Here is a 20631-nt window from a genome sequence, read left to right on the forward strand (position 1 = left end):
TATTTCTCATGTTTTTTTCCTGACACACTGTAACCACATTCCTTTTACAGAACTCTGATCAACTCTCAGAAGCATATTGGGGAGGAGTAAGTAACAGAAGCAAAAATGTTTTAAGATTTTTTTTTTTTATTACTTGAAGTCTTGTTTGCAAAGAACTTTACAGTCATATCAGAACCTTCTTACAACACTCTAGAAAAGGAAGCATATTTAATCCTGTTTAACACAGAAAAAATAGGTTGAGCAAGTTGCAGAAGACCACTCTGGAGATCCAAGGTGAGTTCAGATTTCAGGTAGCAAGTGTTGCCCTTTTAAAAATTAGCCTTTTAATTTTCTAAGCTACCAAACTCTAATTTTTTTTTTTTTTTTTTTTAATTAAGGCCAACATCGCTCAACACAAAGCAGAGTAACCTTTATACTTGGGGCCACCTCATTATCTCAGGCACCTCTAGCGGCTAGGGCATCTCCCACTCTAGTTCTCCCGGGGGTTAAACCGGAGAAAGTAGAGGTTTTGAGAGTGAAGGGGATGAGAAAAGAACCTAGAAACCCTGTAACAGGTGCAACATTAAGACTAAGCTTTGAGTTTCTGATAAGCTTTTGTTTTTAAGTACCTAAAACACTCTACCTTGGCACTCTTTACAAGATATATATTCATGTATATATTGAGTGACAATGCACCTGATATACAAATATACCTTAGATTTACTTGAGAAATAGTTTTAACAGAAAGTTTAAGAAGGCAAATGCAAGCCTGCATTAGATATAAAGATCCCATAGAATCTACCTCTTCTCACTGGCAAGATCCTAAAGATAAAACCAGTTTCAGTAATGAGCCTTATAAAGTACATCTTATGTGTTATTACAGATTTATTAAAAAGCTGCAAGCTGAAAAATGGAGGTTTTTTAAACAAAAATTGAAAAACACACACAAAAATAATTTTTCTAATAAAAATTTCCTTTGTATGGGGCATCCAGAAAGTACCAGAGAAAATCTGAGAATGTGACCTTTCATTATGAGTAATGAGTGTTTTTTCTTCACCACCAGAGGTCTGAATCCAGAAGTAAGTCCTTGTTTCATGGTCACACTTTTATACTTTTAATGTCATGAATCTCAGAGTAGTTTTAAATGTCACTTTAAAAAAGTCCTCAATTATCAACACTAAGTGTAACTGCAGAAAAGGGCTTCATAAAGGAAAAAGAAAAGGCTGTCATATTTGGGCTATTTCTTCCTCAAAAATACTCAGAAGAGCTTGTATTCATATCCACAAGGAAGTAGCAGTCCTTGTGCCTGAACATACCTCATTCACAACAAATGATGGCTGAGCACCAAATGCCAGACATGTTTTTGGCACCCTGAAAATGAGAGTCAGAGAGAGACTCCCTCTACTCATGGAGGTCACCAATTCCAGCTGATCTCTATTTATTCACAGGCTCACTTAACAGCACTTATCAAGCACCTACTAGGGCCAGCCACTGTGCTTAGCATGAACTGTGCCTACACAGGATCCTGCTCATTTTCTTGCCTCCCTATTGAAGTGAAGTTCATTGCATACCAATGATCGAAAATTCAACTCCAAATATTAATGCTAGCATTCACTGGGACTTTCTCAATGAAGCTGGTCAAATTACTTGACCTTTTAAACACTCTTATTTTACAGATCTAGAAGACAGAAAACAAACAGGAACTTGAATAAGTAAGTTTTTAGAAGTACAGATGCTTTCCTAACTCTAGAAGACAGGAAACAAGCAGTATTTTTTAAACTTATAACAAGCAAATATAGACATTCACTACACTGCTGGCAAAAGAAAATGTCCCCAGAATACTTCATTCTAATTGGTGGAAAATTTTATAAACTAATAATCACAAATCTCTGAATTAAGCTTTTCTCTTTAGAGAAAAGCAAATCAATTGTAATGGCCCAACAGCTTTCCATAACCCTTAAGAATGACAACTAATTTCTCCCACATAAAAATGTTCCTTTTCCTCTCTTCAGTTCCAAACACTGTTTGTTCAAACTAAATAAATTTCACATTTATGATTTTTAACTGGCATCACACTTTCTGCCCAACATTTTTCATACAACCCCTCATTAAAGGAACATTAATGATTTCAATCAGTCCAATTTCACTTCCTTACCCCAAAATTTAATTTCCTGTACAGTACTGCTTTCATTTTACCTTTGGAAAAAAAATCTCAGTTCACAATATTTTAAAGACCTCTGTTCCCTATTATTTAAAAAAATTCATATCCTGGCAGAATATAAACCAATACAAGTTGTTACAAGTTCTGTTACTTGTTTCTGACAGAGGAAACTTCTCGTACAGTCATAAAAAACAAGTGCCACATTCAAGCAACTGTCCCTCCTTGAAACTCATTTTAAAAATTACCAAACACCAAAAATGCATGATATGAATAAAATACACTCACCAAATGTTACATACAACAGGAAAGAAAACCAGTGGAAGATTCTTATTTATTAGACAAACTCTCGATAACACAGACTTCAGTAAAACAAAGCTAATTATATGTACTGTAAACTCAACTGACCTGACTTCTTCCCTCACTCCATTAAGGATATCTACTTTCTCTGTATAAAATTCACAGGTGAGGTCCTCTAAGTAGTATGTCCTTACAGCTACTCAGTACCTCTCCCATAATTTACTTAATACAAGGCATCTTATTTATAATCCAGTTTGTTGTTTTGTTTTGTTTTATTGGGGGGGGGTGAGTGGCTATTTGCACTTGGAGTAATAATTATGTAATTTATATTGTCTTGTAAACCATTAAAATGAGGGCGAAAAAGTACTACCTTTAAAAAATTCTAGCAAATGCTTTACAAACACTCAATGAAAGTGAACATCTAAATTCTTATCTGCCAGATCAACTGTGGAAAAAGGACTTAAAACTGGAAGTAAACATAATTTTAATCTGGAAAGATTCTGAATAGGATCATAAGCTTCAATTCTTCCTCCATTTTTAAGATAGCTGATCTATGAGGGTGTGGTTAGTGCAAGAGAAACCCTCAGGCTTCCAAAAGTGGCCCAATATCTAAAGAAAAAATGATCCTCAGGATACTGAAGAATGGAGTATATGTATATATTTGTTTTAAATGTCTAAGGTAAATCTATATAATTATTTCTAACTAATTAATAAACTAACTAGAACTAGGCCAAATAGGCTGCTCACATGGAATGAAGGGGTTTTGTGGAACTGAACAATGATAAAGCAAGTATATGGTGGTGGCCACGCCCATTAATTCCCCTCCCCCACGCTGCAGACCAGTCTTCTCCCAGCCTCCTCCTGAAGGTCTTCTAATTGACCCCACAAATCATCTTCTTAATCTAAACTTAAGATGGATTCTCTGGTTTATTTTCATGCTGAAAATAGCATTTTGGTTTGAAAATCAGTTTCCTGCGTAAGTTTGGATGAATATAAGGCCCCAAGCTACAGTTTTAGAAACTAAAACTGAATTCTTGAACGTAGAGAACTGGTGAAATCTAAAACTTAAAATCTCACTGGTACACTACATCCTTTTAGCAATGAACTTAAAACTGGGTTATGTATACCATTTAGGGTACATGAAAAGTTTAAAAAAAAAAATTTCTCTATCTTTAACTTCCCTATGCCTGCTTTTCTAACAGTGATATGCCTGAGAATGTCACCCTTTTCTCACTTCCTCCAGTGAGTACAGTTCTCAGCCACACTCGCATCTCACCAGGGGCATAAATTCTCCAAGGCACCAAAGAAATGAACTACTGGTTTTGGTGCAAACACATGTATAAGAAATAAAGGTATCTAAAAGCAGGGAAACAAATGTTTTTGCAAGTCTGTCTGCTTCAAACAAAATGAGAGGATCCAATTTTTAAGTCATTAGCCAGTCACTAAAATAATCTTCGATTACAGATCACCGTGTGAGTTGTGCCAGTTGATCCTATGTCAGAATCTTTCCAGATTAAAATTATGTTTACTTCTAGTTTTAAATCCTCTCTCCACAGTTGATCTGGCAGATAAGAATCTAGATGCTCACCTTCATCTTTGGGAAACAAGTTTTTTCAGTGCTTGCATACATAAAACAGAAAAGTAGAAAATACAAGTAATGTCAAATCTTTTATCATCTACTAAAAAATGAACATGGTAAGAAAAAAGCATACTTGTAAGAGAAAAATTGTTAATGTGATGTATTTTTACTTTTTAACTTTATTAATCATTTATTGGAATCTGTAATGTAATCATGTTCTTTTAATCAACTCTGTTCTAGTAGTCGAAATGTTTAAAAAATGACTTCTGGAATGAGTACTCCTCATTCATAGACACAAGACATTTTTAAGTTTTATACATTTTTATGATATAAATATGACATGACAATCAACAAAAGACTCTGAAACAAGGACATTTATTAATATTTGAATAAAAATTGGAGAAAAGGAATAAGAATTCGAGTTTAACAATTTTAAGAGCTTACTCACTTTGTTTTAATGAATGATGGCTAGAATAAAAATCGACTATATTTAACGGTATGTAAAAAGTTTATTTTTAAATGTGAATCTTTACAACATGCCTGAAATTATATCTTTTGAAACATTCTAAACTTATGATGAAAGTTTAGATCTCAGAATGAGATTTGAAGACCACAGAGCTACACTGGGAGCAACAGTCTGTGTGCATCCAGTGACTCGATCAGAAGAAAGCTCCAGCTACCTTTTCAGCCTTTCGTTAACATTAGCTCATCAGTTTGTACCCACAGTTGGAGCCTCAGGAACATCACTTCCTCCACAGGCTTTGCACTTTCCCACCTCCTAGCCCCTGTTCATACTGCTAGGAAGAGAGACCCAGCCCTCCTCCAAATTCCAAATTCTTAGTCAAGAGCTGTAAACTGCTAATTTGGTAAGAAGATAATAACATAGTGGGGTTGACAGCATGACAACTAGTTACAGGTTACCTGGTTTCGAATTCTGGCTCTGCCACTTAATAATTTAAGCCAGTTACTTAATCTCTCTGTGGCTGACAGTTTCCTCATCTATAAAATGGGGATTATAATCAACATTACCTGTTTGGGTTTTGTAAAAAAATGAATAAGTTAATGCATTCAAAACTCTTAAAACTGCTTGACACACAATTTTTTCTACATCATCATTGGTACTAGCACTACCACAATTATTACTACAACTACTATAATCACATCCTGGTATGGAGTTTTATAACCCATATCTTTATAAATGGATGCTTCCCGTCACCTATGTCAGGCTACTATTTAATCAGAAGGAACTGACAAAAACATCTATCTACCACATTTGTCCTCTCCTAGAGGCTACTTAAAACACAATAGGGACTATAAAAACTATGTAAGTCAACTCAGTTAAGAGAGATAAAGGATAGCAAGAGGATTATATTTAGCAAAAATACCACCCTGACATTCCTTCATGGCCTCAGAGTAAGCCCTGAGAAGAAAGTCATGGGAGAAGTCACACTTTCTAGCATTAGGGCTTCTTTCCATTCCTTACCTTGCAACGAGACAATATATGAAAAATATAAACAAATAGAGGAATAATCGGCATTGATGACCAAGGAAACCCAAAGACAACTTGATGGACTCTACTTTTTAAATAAAGAGATTGGTATAGATCTCCGCCTGCTCCTCTCCTATAAAAACAGCTGCAGGAAGAGAGCCAAATAGAGGACTACAATAGCCACCCTGGAAAACCTGGGCTGGGACGTGTATGGCTATAGACTACTGCAACACCCGCCACCCACTCCCAAAAATCACATTTTTTAGGAAACAAAATTTTTTTAACAAGTAATTTGCCATAATAAATATGGCCGTGTATTTCACCTTCAGAAAGCACTTTTCTCAGCCTAACTTTAATAAACCTAACTTTTTAATTACAATAAACCTAAACCTAATTTGCATCTAATCCAAACCAACATCCTCAGCTGCCAGGTACTGAACAGCCAGGCTCTCACCAATTCAATATCACCCAGGAGTCTTAGAATCTTTGGGGATGTCTGGAAATACAGATTCCTAGATCACCAATGAGACTGGTTCAACCTAGCGGAAGGCTCAAGAATCTGCATTTTTAAACAAACTCCCAGGGAATTCTTGAGTACACTGTAGTTTCACAAATACTGCCTGAAGGATGTGCCAGGAATATCACTTAGTAAATGGAATTCATGTTCACTTTGGCCACTCCAAAAAACTTAGACTTGTTGGCATCATTTTCATAGTGAGCTCTGTTTCCATAAGGCTGGAACCTTGACTGCAAACTGCTTGGCGCTGGAAACTATACAACCTTGCAGAAAAGAAGAGAGCATCTTCCTGCTTGCTTCAGGTGGCACAATCCCAGTGAAGAAGTCCCAATTGTTGTGCCTTGGATAACGTGACCACTGCTTACATTCTTGCTAAAAGGCCAAATGCTGAGGGCAGGTGTAGGCACTGTGGTTGGTTTATCCTGTCCTGAATCCACTGTTAACAGCCATGGTCCCTGTGGCAGAAAAAGGGGGTTTCACCCAGATGTGGCCCCAGGAGAATCATTCTTGATTGGAAAGTTCCCCGCATATGTGTCTATTATAAAAATGTAAATTTCTTATATTTTAATTATGTTTCCATTTTAAAATACTGATATAAATACAAGTAATGTGAAATATCTGTGTCCCTAAAGCAAGTGAGTGAAGGAAGCTGGCTCCTACTCCTTGAAAATATATGTCTGAGTATTTTAAAAAGATGGGCCCCTTTTAATTTCTGTTAAAAGGCAACATTAAATAAGCCAGACTCTGGTGAACTGTTTGAAGTATGTGGTGTTTAAGTTGGTATTCCAGTTGCCAAGCTATTTTATGAAAGATGCTTAAGGGGGCGGGGGGGGGGGGGGGCGTGGTGAGGGGCAGGGTGGGGAAGTGATCTACAACAAAGCAGATGCTGAAGAAGCACTCTGGTAAGGTTAAAGTCCTCTTTGTTTTGACATTCCACCTTAACTTATCTGACGTTCCCCCTCCAAATAAATTACTGGATTTATTTGATGGGGGATATTTGTTTCAAGGTTCAATACCTCTTACAGAGGTGACATCCTGGCACGGTGACAGGCTTGGCCCGAAGAAACCTTGCAATTACAGAGCCTTTTGCCAAATCACTTTGCACCTTTGAAACACATTACATTCTTCAATTTGAGTATCTCCTCTGCCTGATTTACGTGGGATAAAGTACTCTGTGCTATCAAATGTTGGATATCTCTTATCACCACCGCCTGAGGGAGTATAAAATACACATTTATGGAGCAGTCATTCATGAATGTCTGATATGCATGTACATCCTAAAGAAGTTTGGATAAACAGAAAAAACTTACTTTCTGCCAAATACCAAGGTTCTGTAGCAGAGTGAGTCTCATTTTGGAGTCAGAGGACTGGGTTCTTAACCATACTCACAAACTAACCAACCGATCCAACTAGTCATTTTACTCCCTGCGCCCTTGGTTTCATCAGATATAAAGTGAGGGAGAGTTAGATGACATGATTTCTAGGCACTTGCACTCTGATCCTGTATTGTTCAAGAAGTCACAGGTCTTACTCTCTGTGCCAAAGATGAAACATACTACAAGGTTTAGGGAGAAATTGATTACTGTCTGCTTATTCCTGCTGTGGGTTCTGGAATTATAAGCCTGGAAAATAGCAAAATAGCTATCATGAACAAACTGAAGTTTAAAAAAAAATGAAAATACAAGAATAACATCTGGATACCCAGGCACCAGATCTTTTTGAATACGCGCAAGCAGAAGATATGTAGTCATTTTTTAAAAAGCCACAACTGCTACTTTGGAAGATGTTCTCTATGAAAACTAGCAAAAGGGAAAAAGATATATGTATACATACTAAGTAAACATGATTTATACCAACTATACTGTCACTTATTCAATAAATATTTACCGAGCACGCATTATAAGCCAAGAGCTGGGAACAGAGCAGAAAACAAGACAGAAAAAGTTCCTGGTTTTTGGAGCCAGATAAGCAGCAGGAAAGCCAGGTTAACCAAAATTAAAGAATTAATTATTATAACTGGAATGACTGCTGCACCAGAGAGGTATATAAAGGGTATGCCCAGAAAAATCCTGTAAGAACCTGGGTCTAATGGTCTTACAGGCTTTCCTCAAGATATATCTGTCTATCTAAGATGTTAAGGATTGTGGAGTTTACTGCATGCTAACAGGAGAAAAAATATCAAAATATCAAAACGGAGAGGATAACCTATCAAATTTTACATCTATAAGGCTGAGTTCCAGTCCCTGCTCTGCCCTCCAGATTCAACCCCACCTATGAGGACTACTTTATTTAAAAAAAAAAAAAAATTTACAATTATAAATGGTGATGGCTTAGATGATCTGGATGGACTGTTAAATGTCATAACTGGGGGCAAAAAGGGTCCAGGGAATATGCATCTATTTTAGATAAACTGAGCACTGTATTAAAAATTACACTCATTGTGACCAGCAGAGTAGAGCACATATACAGTCATTAAAAAACAAAGGAGAATCACTAGCACACTTATATCCTTCCGCTTATATTGTTTAAAAAATAGCAATCAAAAAACTCAAACTCTTCATTCTGAAGACTATCCCCAAAACAATTAATCTCAAAATAAATTAGTGTAATTAAAAGTTCTGATTAAGAGAAAACTCTAGTCCTTTCCAGAGACCACCTGGGTAGCCTTGGAACTATTATTCTTCTATGTTAATGGTTCCTGGTTTTAATCATCTTTATAAAAATCAAATAATCACTAAATTCCAGTTAACAATGTGAGTTCCAAGTTTCCTTTCCAAAGTCATCTTTAAAATCCAAGGCAAATAAAAACCACCATACTCAGTTGCTTACAGAGCTGACAAGAAATCCTTGACTACAACAGACCTGGTTGGCATCAATGATTCAAGCACATTATGAAAATCTCCACACAACTCAAAAAATTTTTTAAGTACAGAACTGAAGTTTACATCCACAAATCTGTTTGATCTCTGCAGTTGCAAAACCATATGGCACACAGAAAGAAACAAATTATCTCTGCTTATGAAATAAGAACCTTCTGTAGGCTTTGGGACAGACCAACAGCTAAGACTGTCCTGGTTGCTGCATATCACTATAATTAACTCTCTCAGATCCTGTTGAAAATTTTGGAGTTTTGTTTTGTGTTTGTTTGGGAGGGATGAGATTAGAGACAAGAAGTAAGAAGGATCACTACTTGCAGATGCGGAAATTACTAAGAGTAACCTCAGACACAAGAATTTCAATATACTCTTTCTATGAATATTTTATATATAATATTTTTGTACTTTATTTAATCACATTTTCTATGGAAGAAATGTACAAAGCTATACATGTCAATATTTACAATGTAGTGCAGAGCTGCGCTGGTAAAAAGGGCTGTGTCCTTATATTAAATGACTGTCATTTCCAGAATAAAACCAGTTTCATAATTTCCCACTGTGTAATTTTCCACTGGGCAACTACATAGAACCAATAGCAAAAATATGCCATGGCAAATAAAATTAAGGAATTTAAAATGTTAAATTTTTCTGTCCTAGTATCTATTCCTGCCACTAGCCCCCCACCACCAACATTCATTGAATCCTTGCATAAATAAACGTGTGTGTGTGTGTGTGTGTGTGTGTGTGTCCATCCTTCTACATATATAAGTAATTTTATATAGAAAGAGTATTTAAGGGTGATTAGGTAGAAAGAGTTTCTAATTTTTCTGAGAAGACACTATTCTTAAGAATAATAGCCTCAGTAGCTCTGGATATTTTTCCACCTACTGGGACTGGGATAAGAAAAGCATTTCTCTAACACTTGATGTGGTGTAACCAGTGACACTGTAGATTCTCCTCTGAAAGACTAGCTTAGAGTCATAACTCATGAGAGTTGTGGGATCTCAAAAACGCTGAGTCACAGAGCATTCCTTACATTTTATCTTTATTTTACTTATACTATACCCAAGCCATCCTATCCCTACCAAATCACAGCTCAGAGCTCAGAGCCAGGAGCACAGCAGCCTGGCAGAGCTGTCCAGAGGGCTGGGGAGAATCTCCAACAAGCAAACTAGTCAGAATTCAAGAGAGAATCTTTATCTCTTCAGCTATGATCACCTCCAAAGTTAAATAACCTTTAAAACATATAGATTACAAGTGGCATGTAATCAGTAACATGTCACCAAGTAACAGCATTAATGGGTTTACCAGGAATCCAATCTGCTTATTTCTAAACATCCTTATACTTTTTTTTTTTAACATCGCTTTCTATATAGAGGTGAACTACAATGGAGAATGCCTTTTATTCATTCACTATCTAATCTTGCTGTCCCCAAGTCAGATCCCTTCTGAGGTGGGGGTGGCATCTGAGATCTGGCAGCTAAAATAGTTGAAGAGAGCCTTTCCTCTTCTTTTCTTTTGGTTGACAGTTTGTTCAGATAAGACATTTGTAATAAATTTCTGTATTCTTTCTGTGTGCAGCAGAAACAGCCCAATAAATGTCCACAGAGACATCTGGAATATGCAACAGCTCTACCTGCTCAAGGGGAAGTCCTGCTTGTCAGCCTTCCAATGGCACTTTTAGCTTCTCCAACAACCTAAAGCTTCTCAGCTGGATTAGAAAGCTCATTGTTTTTTTTGTTTTTTTTTTTTTCCTTTTCCCTTTTAGTAAAGGCCTTGTCTACACCTCTTAGCTACAGACAGAGGGAACAAAGGGAAATCAGACCTATGGATTTCTGTACTTGACCTTCTTTATGTGGTAAAGATGTCGGTGCCCAATGCTGCAATCAAAAAAAGAATGTGAGTTGCACAAATGACAAACTGAACCTACAAAAGAAGAAAAAAGTATCAGCCAGAAATTCTCATTACCCAAGTTAGGATATAACAAAAGATGACAGGAAGGGAGGGAGGAAGGGAGAGAGGGAGGGAGGGAGGGAGGGAGGGAGGGAGGGAGGGAGGGAGGAAGGAAGGAAGGAAGGAAGGAAGGAAGGAAGGAAGGAAGGAAGGAAGGAAAGGATTCTAGCCAGGACAGAAATTCATTTAGCAAGAAAAATCCATCTACAGCACAACATTTTTATAGTAGCATGTTGGAGTTTCATGTTTTGAAAAATGAGACACTGACTGATATACTTAGCCAAATATTCTGATCTGTCATCATTCTAAATATATAGGCCTATCTTTCAGCAAACAAATTAGCAGGTAATACATCATCACCCAGCACTCACCCTTCCCTGGGAGCTCTATAAATACAGAGTGATCATGACTGGCAGTTACTGAGCTTAAAACATAAAACACTACTAATTTCACTGGAGCCGCACTGCAAAAGTTAATGTCAATTAGAAGTAGGGTGTCAGAAAAAGCCTTATGCACTGAAATTCTTTTAGGGAAGGAAATCAAGGAGACAGAAAACAGATTACACTTATATCCCCTTTATTTGATCATGGAAAAAAGAGGAATGAATCTTAGGCAATGAATGACTCCAGTATTTTTTACACATCTAGGGTTAGAGGAGTGGGCCTGAATTTGGGAGAATTTCAAATTGAAAGGAAAAATAGCCCTTCCCCCTAATTCCTCCTACTAAGAGCAATGCAAAGTATGCAAACTCCCTACTATAGTAAGAGCTGCAACACTAGCTTCAGTCTACAGTCCTCAGAAATGATTCATGCAGTCTCCAAGATTCTGATTTAAACAACAACTAACTATTTTCTGAGGGCAAAGGGGGAGTAAATTTCTTAAATCATTTAATTCTGCCAATTAGTTCCACAACTATGGCATTAAAGAACTATGGATATTTATCCACTGGAAGTGGATCAAAAAGTAGGCTCTCTTAATGCCTATTAAATAGTGCTGATTTTCAAGCATCACTGACCAAGGTCAAATCTGAACCAATGTGAAAGCCCTCACTTCCCCATCACTAATCCCTTGAGCCATCCATTCTTCCAAAAGGCAAATGTTTTGCAGGAAGGGGACGAAATACCACACAGTACGTGTAGCACTTAATATGACTGCTTTCCACACTAAATTCAGCTTATATGCCTACTATTTACCTATGAAATGTCAAAAAATGAAAACACTCAAGAAGCTTCCAGAATGATATCACTACAGTATTGACATGTACAGAGAATCAAAGAATTAAGCACTTTATCCCTCATAAATTTGGTAAAAATCTCGTTTTTTTCTTGGTATTTAGTTTTCTCCCATCAATTGGAGGAATGAAAGGATATTACCTTGAGCATTTGTCTCCAAGTGACAAGATTATCTTCACCGTGTTGCAGAAATTGTAGAATGATCAAGCTTAGGTTTCACTGAACTATCAGCTACACTTAGAAAAGTCGTTTGGGCTCAGGAGCTCAGAGAGATGAGGAAAAATACAGACACACACAGTGCAACTGTGCACTTGGCGAGGCACAGGTACAATGAACTTAACAATTCACTGACCAAAAGGAAAGCTCCCAGAGTGCCCCAAATGACCCAAGAACCTAATTGTTCATGTTTTTCATAAATACCATATATACCACCCCCACCCTCACAATCTTATACTGCTAGATTTCAACTTAATATAATATTCCTATTGAACCAAAGTTAACCGTAGTCCATTTCTACAATTTACCTATAATCATGAATTTAAAAAACTTACCCAGGTTCACCTAATCAGAAAGTATGGTACCTTTTTAAAACTATGAAATATATTTAGACAAATATATTCCCAAAAGAAAATACAATTACAGGTAACCTCTCAACTCCCTTGGAAAGAAAAGCTGTGGTACCTGGAGAACAGGTATAAGCTGGTCACTACTGAAATTCCAAACAAAACAAGCTACTTTTGTCAGTCTTGCGTACATTTTGCATGAAAAGCTTTCTCCCTACCCAATTCCCAGCTTTCCCCCACCTACTCAGGGAGAAAAAAATGTTTCCAAAAGTGTTCCTTGGCCCCTGCTCCCCAAGGAACTAATCACTTTCCCACTGTATTTTTATGTGCTTCTTATACCTATCACAATGTATTTTCACCTTAATTGCATGAGCAATACATGCTTATAACAAGTTCAAACATTACCTAGACATGTACAATAAAAACAAGATTTCTCTCTCCTCCCTCCAACCCCTATTATCCATTTCATATGTTTCCTTACAGCCCAGTTTCTATACTTAAACATGCACATGCTTATCGGTTTACAGAACTGTTATATCTAACAGACTATGTATCCCATCAGAGCAAGAACTGCCTTATTCACTTCCATATCTAATGCCTGGTACACTGCTGGTACAAATAGGTACTCACTGTATACTGATTAAATATTTAATCAATCAATGATCAAAGAGTTAAAACAACGGAGTCTTCATTGAGCTCCAGAGGCAAGAGGAAACAGATGTCAGCACCCTTACATGTGCCTATGCCCACACCCATGTGAGATTTGGAAGAGGAGAAAGAAGCAGACAGCATCTGAATCTACAGCTCCAGATGGTATACCAAATGACCAATGGTTAAGCCAACATAACACAAGAATACACAGGAACATCAGTACATTTGTTTTACGAAAAATATACAAAGCAATTGACCTAAGAAAGAGATCCATTCAAGATTTTGAGAGGCTGCTCTGCCCCTTATCTCAAGGGCAGTCTTACTATCTTAAAGGCACCACCTAGTCACTGCCTAGAGTGCATTTAAGGCATCAGTCTCTCCTAGGAATAGGATAGGCATGGGTTATAAACTGTCTAAACGGTTTGAAAATGTGTGAACTCTCCTTAGGAAAAAAAAAAAAGCAGTAATTTCAGGATGTTTCCAAAAGAACAAGAGACAATTTTATCCTTCAAAGGCAAAAAAAAAAAAAAAAAAAAAAAAAAAGAGCTATTTAATAGTTAAAATAGAAGGTGGAAAGCTGAACTGGGGTGGCTCTCTTTTCTCTAAGCATCTACACTTATGGCTCTCATATTCAAAAGAGCTGGAAAGCAGTACTACACTCAGCAAAAATTTTAACAAATATATGATTTTTTAAAAATAGTACAAACGAACCCTTTAACTTTCCTTGATTTTTTAAAAATGTTATTAGCCTTGCCAGTTGCAATCTCAGATTAAAGTCATCAAATGACAGCCACTGCAAACAATGAGCCTAAACATAAAATGGCATAGGAAACTATTTTTCCTCAAACTCTGTTTTAGCAAATCTTCAGATCTGAGCATTGAAATTAGAATTAAATCAGTTTATCTTTACCAGCTCACCTTTCTCTTGAGGGTTCCAGAAAGCATACCTTCAAGAATTCATTTGGCACAAGAAACATTCCATACCTTGATCAATAAAATAGCCCTGATGATATTATCATCATAAGCCAGATTTATAATTGAGCCCAAGCCTTTGGGTGCATGTCTGATAGTAACATATATTTTGAAATGAACAAATGAAGAGAATAGAAAAGAAAAAAGAAAAGGCCCAGGTTTTAAGAACTCTTCCCATTTCCACACACCTCTCAACTCTACACACCAAAGTCCCCTACCTCAATCCCCTACCAAGATGACAATTTAAAGATTCCAAATTAATGAAAAAACCAACGAAAAGAACTCCAAAGCTAAGGAAAATTAAATACAGTGACCAGAAGTAAATACTTGAATATACCCTAAAGTAAAAGAGGTATGTGAGAGGGGTAGAAACTGATAGACAACATTTTAAAAGTATATGCCACTGAGATATTTATGGTTTACATGATAAGATGTCTAAGACTGACTTCAAAATAAATTCAGTTGGTGGAGGAGGAGGCCTGGGTGATGATATTGATGACAAGAGATTATCTGTGAGTTAATAATTACTGAGTCTGAGTATTATATACCTAAGTGTTTATTATATTATTCTCTCTACTTTTCTGAATACCTTTAAATTTTCCTAATAAAAAGCAGGGCGGGAGGCATGAAAGTATATACAGTAAAATGCTAATACCAGCAAACCCTTAGAGGAGAGATTCTAGATAATTTGATTTTCTTCTGTGAGTCTGTTGATAAAAAATATCACTCTTGTGTTCAGAAAATATTTACTGCTAAAACGTTTCTGATGAGAAATGATCCTCTTATCTGGATGTCTCTGGAAGTCATCCATTCCAGTCTCAGTAAACCAAGCTGTGGCAAGATCCAAATTTAAGTGAAAATTACTGTGTCCTGAGGCACACACACCCCAAAATCCACATAACAAAGTTTCACATGAGGATGTAACAAGTACAGGATGAAAAGAATCTGACAAAAATATCCCAATAGAAAGTAAAGCGAATAATTCCTTTTCCTGAAGGGCGATATCATCTGTTTAAGAAGGTTTGTTTTCCCTTTTAGTTAACATTGATTGATCCCTTGCTAAGTACAAATAACTTGGCTGTATTCTTGCCTAATCCTCATAATAACCCTGAGAGGAAGTATGAGTATTAACCTCATTTCAGAAATGAAGATATTGAGATTCGGAATGTTTACAAAGAGTAGGGTTGGAGTAGGGATAAGAATGTAAGAATCACATCTTTGTCTTCGGGATGTCTGAGAGAAAGACAGGAGAGGAAATGCCTAAGAAACAAAAAAATTAACCTACTTCAAAAAATTTCCTAACTATGAAAGGTGAACACACGGTGCAAACATATATATGCCTTATTGTTAAAATGTACAGCTAAAATGTATTGGATTTCATTAACCAATGTCACCATAAAAAAATAAATAAATTTAAATCAATACGTACATACATACATAAAAACAGTATAAATTTAAAAAAAAAAAAATTCCAAAGTAAAACTACCCAGAGCCTGGGATTCCAACCTGACTCTATGTAACAGTAACATTTACAACTCCTGTCAACCCTCAAGTCCAAGGGGACTAGAAATGATTGTAAAAGGAGTACATCGAGAAGAATTAAAAAGTCCATGAATAATGGTAAGATTCACCCTGGGAGCTAGCATCTGTGGAGTGCTTAAGTGCCCAGCACTGTGCTGTTCACTACCCGCTAAAGGAACTATTGCCAATCCCATTTCACAAAAAAAAAAAATGAAACTTAGAGAAGCCCAGTAACTTCCTCAAAGTACCTGCCAATAAACACAAACTGTTTTTAGACCCCAAAACCATCCACGGGATACTGCACACACCACAAAACAATGTTACTCCTTGAAAAATAGGCTCACTCCCTCTATAAAACAATCATAAATCCACTCTGAATAGCAAGCATCTACATTCCCAAATTATTAACACCCACTCTAAATACTAACCAAGATATCCCAAGACTTTCCAAAGTCTGAGAGGTGTAAGGAAGATTATACAAGGGATTCTCTACAATGTATTTAAAACTGTGCTTGGATGTCATAAAAAAAATAAAGCCGATGATTAAAACCTACGATAAAACTTCAATGAACAAGCATTACAGAAAACTCGGTGGTGTCCTCAGTATTCAGAACACCCAGTTTCAGAAAAAGATTTGGAGTGAAGAGACTATTTCAAATCCCAGCTTTTCCACTTACAAATTCCATGACTTTAGGCATGTCATCATTCAGCCACTTGGAATCTCACTTTGGGTCCCTATTAGTGGAGCTAACAACACCTATTTATATGTAAAGCACCTAACTCATGCTTGGCTCTCAAGGAGAAACTCAGGAAAGGCTTCGTCCCCACATAATACTCTGGTCTGTACTAGCAAGCATTCTTCCTCCTTCGGTAACCCCAAAGGGAAAATGAACCCTCAGCTCCCCATATGTGGATCAAAGTAATGCCCTCAGCTGGCCCAAACTACCTCCCCTCCCTTCTCACAGCACAATAACATCTTTATAGTAAAGATCTTCAAATTGTGGGGATTTAGTTCAGTAACTCTATTATTTTGCAATACTATAATTTTACTTTATTGGACTTTCAGATGGGCTTTGTTTGGCATTTGATTATTTCAGAGCCAGCTTCCCACTTAAAATTCTAGACCTTGGCTTTGATAATAGAATATGAAAAATGCCAGGACATTATATGTGTCCAAGGGACAAAAACTGTGTGAGCGGCCAGAGGATTGTTTTGTTTATACAGTGACAACAGTCAGAATTCCAAAGAATCATGTCATAGGATCTTAATTTTGCTCCATCAGCCCTACCAGCTTGGTAGTAACAAAAAGCAACCTAGGGCTCAGTGTTTTGTTTTTTCAATTTTGCATTTTGTCATTCACTAATGCTCAATATAAATATAATGAAAACTAATAAGGCTAAACACTACATTTTCAAAGAAACAGAAAATTATTTCTTCTCCATGTATCATGGTTTTAACAATTTTTTGAGTGAATTACTTCAAAGTACTTTATTTAAATAAGATTTTTGGAATGTCAATGACAACAACGCAGATTGAAAACTATGTATATTTACAACATGAGGAGAAGGGGGGATTCTGAACCCTTAACAATTTTTTAGATTGTTGTTTCTATCAATGTGATACAGAAACCAAACATTTAAACATATATTGAAATCCAAAAGCCCACTCTAATGAACATCAGTGTTAAAATTAAGTCTCTTCCTTCCACCATCTTGGAGCCAGTGGAGGTTTGCTGGGAAGAGTACTTCTAAAATGACAATTATGTCTGGAAAGCGGTGGTTCAAGGCCATTTTTGCTGGCCATAAGTGGAGTCTTCAGAGGGAGCACAAAGCTCTTCTTAAAACTGAGGGTGTTTATGCTCCAGGTGAAACTGAATTCTGTCTAGGCAAGGGATGTGCTATGTGTGCAAAGCAAGAACAACACAGCTACTCCTGGTGGCAAACTGAACAAAACCAGAGTCATCTGGGGAAAGGTAACTGACTGGTGGTGCTCATGCAACCAGCGGCACGGTTTGTGCCAAATTCCAAAGCAGTATTATTGCTAAAACCGTTGGCCACAGAATCCTTGTAATAATGCTGTACCCTTCGAGGATTAAAACTTACTGAAAAGTAAATAAATAAAATTGGATTTGTTCTCATGTGGAAAAAAAAGTCTCAAATTAGTTAGCAATTCTGGGACTTCCCAGCAATGCTGATTTTTCTTGAAAAAAGCAACCCCTTCAAACAACAACAACAACAACAACAAACATTGGTCTGGATCCAAACGCAACAAATTCCATATTTTTTACTTTTTTTGACTCTTATTTCCCACATAGAAAAGGCAGAGTTGACGACTAATGAGACCCTGACCTTTAAGTGTAACTCGAAAAAGCCACGGCCTAAAGATGAGTCATACACAGACTTCGTAAACGAACTACACAGTTGCTAGACCGTGCCATACAAAGAAGCTATGCGTAAAAATACTCACTGAAAATAGAAAACATGTCTATGTACTATAGAAACATCCCCACTCACTTGGTCACACAAACAGAGCAAAACAAGGACCACCACTCATACACAGATACACATTGTCCCTTAGCAAACAGATGTGTATCTTCATACAGTGCTATTTAACTTTGTAAAGAAATAAATATTTTATTTAAGCCTCATGAACACAGATGAGCTTATAACTTCTGGATTTCTCATTCCACCTGTTAGTTTCAGGAACAACAACAAAAAAAATTTTGACCTGCCCTTTTATTATTTGAAGGAAAATGAAAATAAGAAAACGTCTTCTTGCTCAAAGAGTATTCTCCATCCATAGGTACAGTGTTTCTCTTTAAAAATCATACACTTGCATACAGAAAGAAGTACGTTCAGGCTACTGCCTAAACCAACTTAAGGAAACCATTTGGTTTGTCCTCCTGTTTATCTTTTCACATCATCCACCAAGTTTGAAAACTAGGTCAAAGTAAAACTATCACAACATAACAAGAATTTTTTTGAAAAAACACATGATACAAATAACACCACTAAAATGGAAATAAATGGGAAAAGATCTAGAAAACAAGTTAAAGGAAATTCAAATAAAGATGATTTTTTTTAAGTGGATAAAACTAAAGCTACAATAAGCAAAATGCTATCTGAAATAAAAACTATAGACACCAACAGAATTTAAGAGGACTAAACCAAACAGGTTAGGTGTATGTTCACCTTAAGTCTCCACTTGGTAAAAAGAAATCAAGTCGCTACCTCTAAAAGTGTTTTTGAAAAAGTGGGACATAATAACAATAACATTAAAGAGTAATTATTGAATTGTTATATGCGCACGACACTAATCACCTCTCTCATTTTATCCTCTCCAAAACTATAAATTTTCCCATTCTACAGGTGAAAAACTGAGATACACGGAGGTTAAAATACTTGCCCAAAGACAAAATTTTGTTGCATTTTTTGTTGTTCTTTTTTTGAGGGAGAACAGACTGGGATAGGAAGAAGTGGTGATTGACAATCCCTTTAAAGAAGAATACTCAATAATTTCATGTCAGTTTTCTTAAACTTGAAAAATCAAAATCACCTGGTTTTGTTAAAATGCAGATTATGGGGTGCTATTAAATCAGAGAGCCCCTCTGATCCAAAAGATTTGAAGTGGGCTCATGAATTTGCATTTCTAACAAGTTCCCAAATGACGATGCTAGTGCTAGGGACCACATTTAGAGACCCACTGCTTTACACTAATCATAATAAGATACACTAAACATTTAGAGATGCAATAAAAGAATAGTGAATTGTCTTCAACTGAACTTAATTATAGTGTCTGAATTTTCAAATTATTTGATATTTACACATTTTGAAGAACAATAGTTCTGTGAAAAATCACAACCATATAAAGTAGGGTAGTTTCAACCAGAATTAATTCTGAAATATTGCCCAATATCTATTAATCTGACCCACAACAGCCCCAAGAGACATAACTCTTTCTACCTCTCTCTTGCAAAATTACATACTGCTCTTTGTAGTGATTCATCCCCATATTTGATATATTTAATAACCAATCCCAGTTAGAACAATAGTAGGGCAAAAATTTCAAGGTAATCTCCCCTCCCACATATTTTAAAGGCCCTGAATGATCAAACAAAAATATGATAAAGTAGGCTAGAACACTAACTAAATGTTTTAAAAACACTCATATATGCATGTAGTGCTGACTTCTCAGATCTGTCAAAATATGGAATAATCTAGTTTGATCCAGGAGCATTATACCATTTGTTCTTATCTTTCCAGATACTGACCTAGAGAACCACACTCAAGAGAAAAAAACACAACTTTCATAGGTCCTGTTCTCTCAGTTCATACACCTTCTCAACATCTCTATAAAATTATCTCAGCGGTACAAAGAGGTCCAGGTCCAACTGAGATTCACCTTGGCCCATCTCTAACTTCCACATCAAAAGGCTAACCACTTGGGCAACTAATGTAAATTTGTTCTTTCGAATATATTCTAGCCCCCTTATTGCACAACGTAGAAAGCAGGAGATCACGTTGCCAGAGCTGCCAGACACAGTTATGAAGATCTGAAAGGCAGAAGTAACACCTGTGCCTCTAAGGCTGAAGTCCTGGTGTTTGGCTGCTGGCCTCAAAGGTAAAGAGGCAACACCCAACACCATTTTACCAGCTAGGCTATGGCATCCAGAACCCAGGTGCTGTAATAATGGGAAGCAGTTTGACGGTGATTGCTTAGCTTCTTTACTGTAACACAGGTAGTCGTTTCTTCAGCTTCAGCTAGACAGTTCGATAGTGTTATTCTAAGAGCCATTGCTAGAAATTCAACCCAGAGTCTGCTCTTTCAGCTCCTCCAAGACA

General features: G+C 36.6%; 1 protein-coding gene across 4 annotated transcripts in view; it reads right to left on the reverse strand.

Moving 5' to 3' along the window:
- MLLT3 (MLLT3 super elongation complex subunit) overlaps positions 1-20631 on the reverse strand; it is a 235753-nt gene that overhangs the window by 176265 nt on the left and 38857 nt on the right. The gene's annotated exons all lie outside the window — the stretch shown is intronic.

This window comes from Rousettus aegyptiacus, unplaced genomic scaffold, assembly GCF_014176215.1.
Source record: "Rousettus aegyptiacus isolate mRouAeg1 unplaced genomic scaffold, mRouAeg1.p scaffold_m13_p_3, whole genome shotgun sequence".
Classification (NCBI taxonomy): Eukaryota; Metazoa; Chordata; class Mammalia; order Chiroptera; family Pteropodidae; genus Rousettus; species Rousettus aegyptiacus.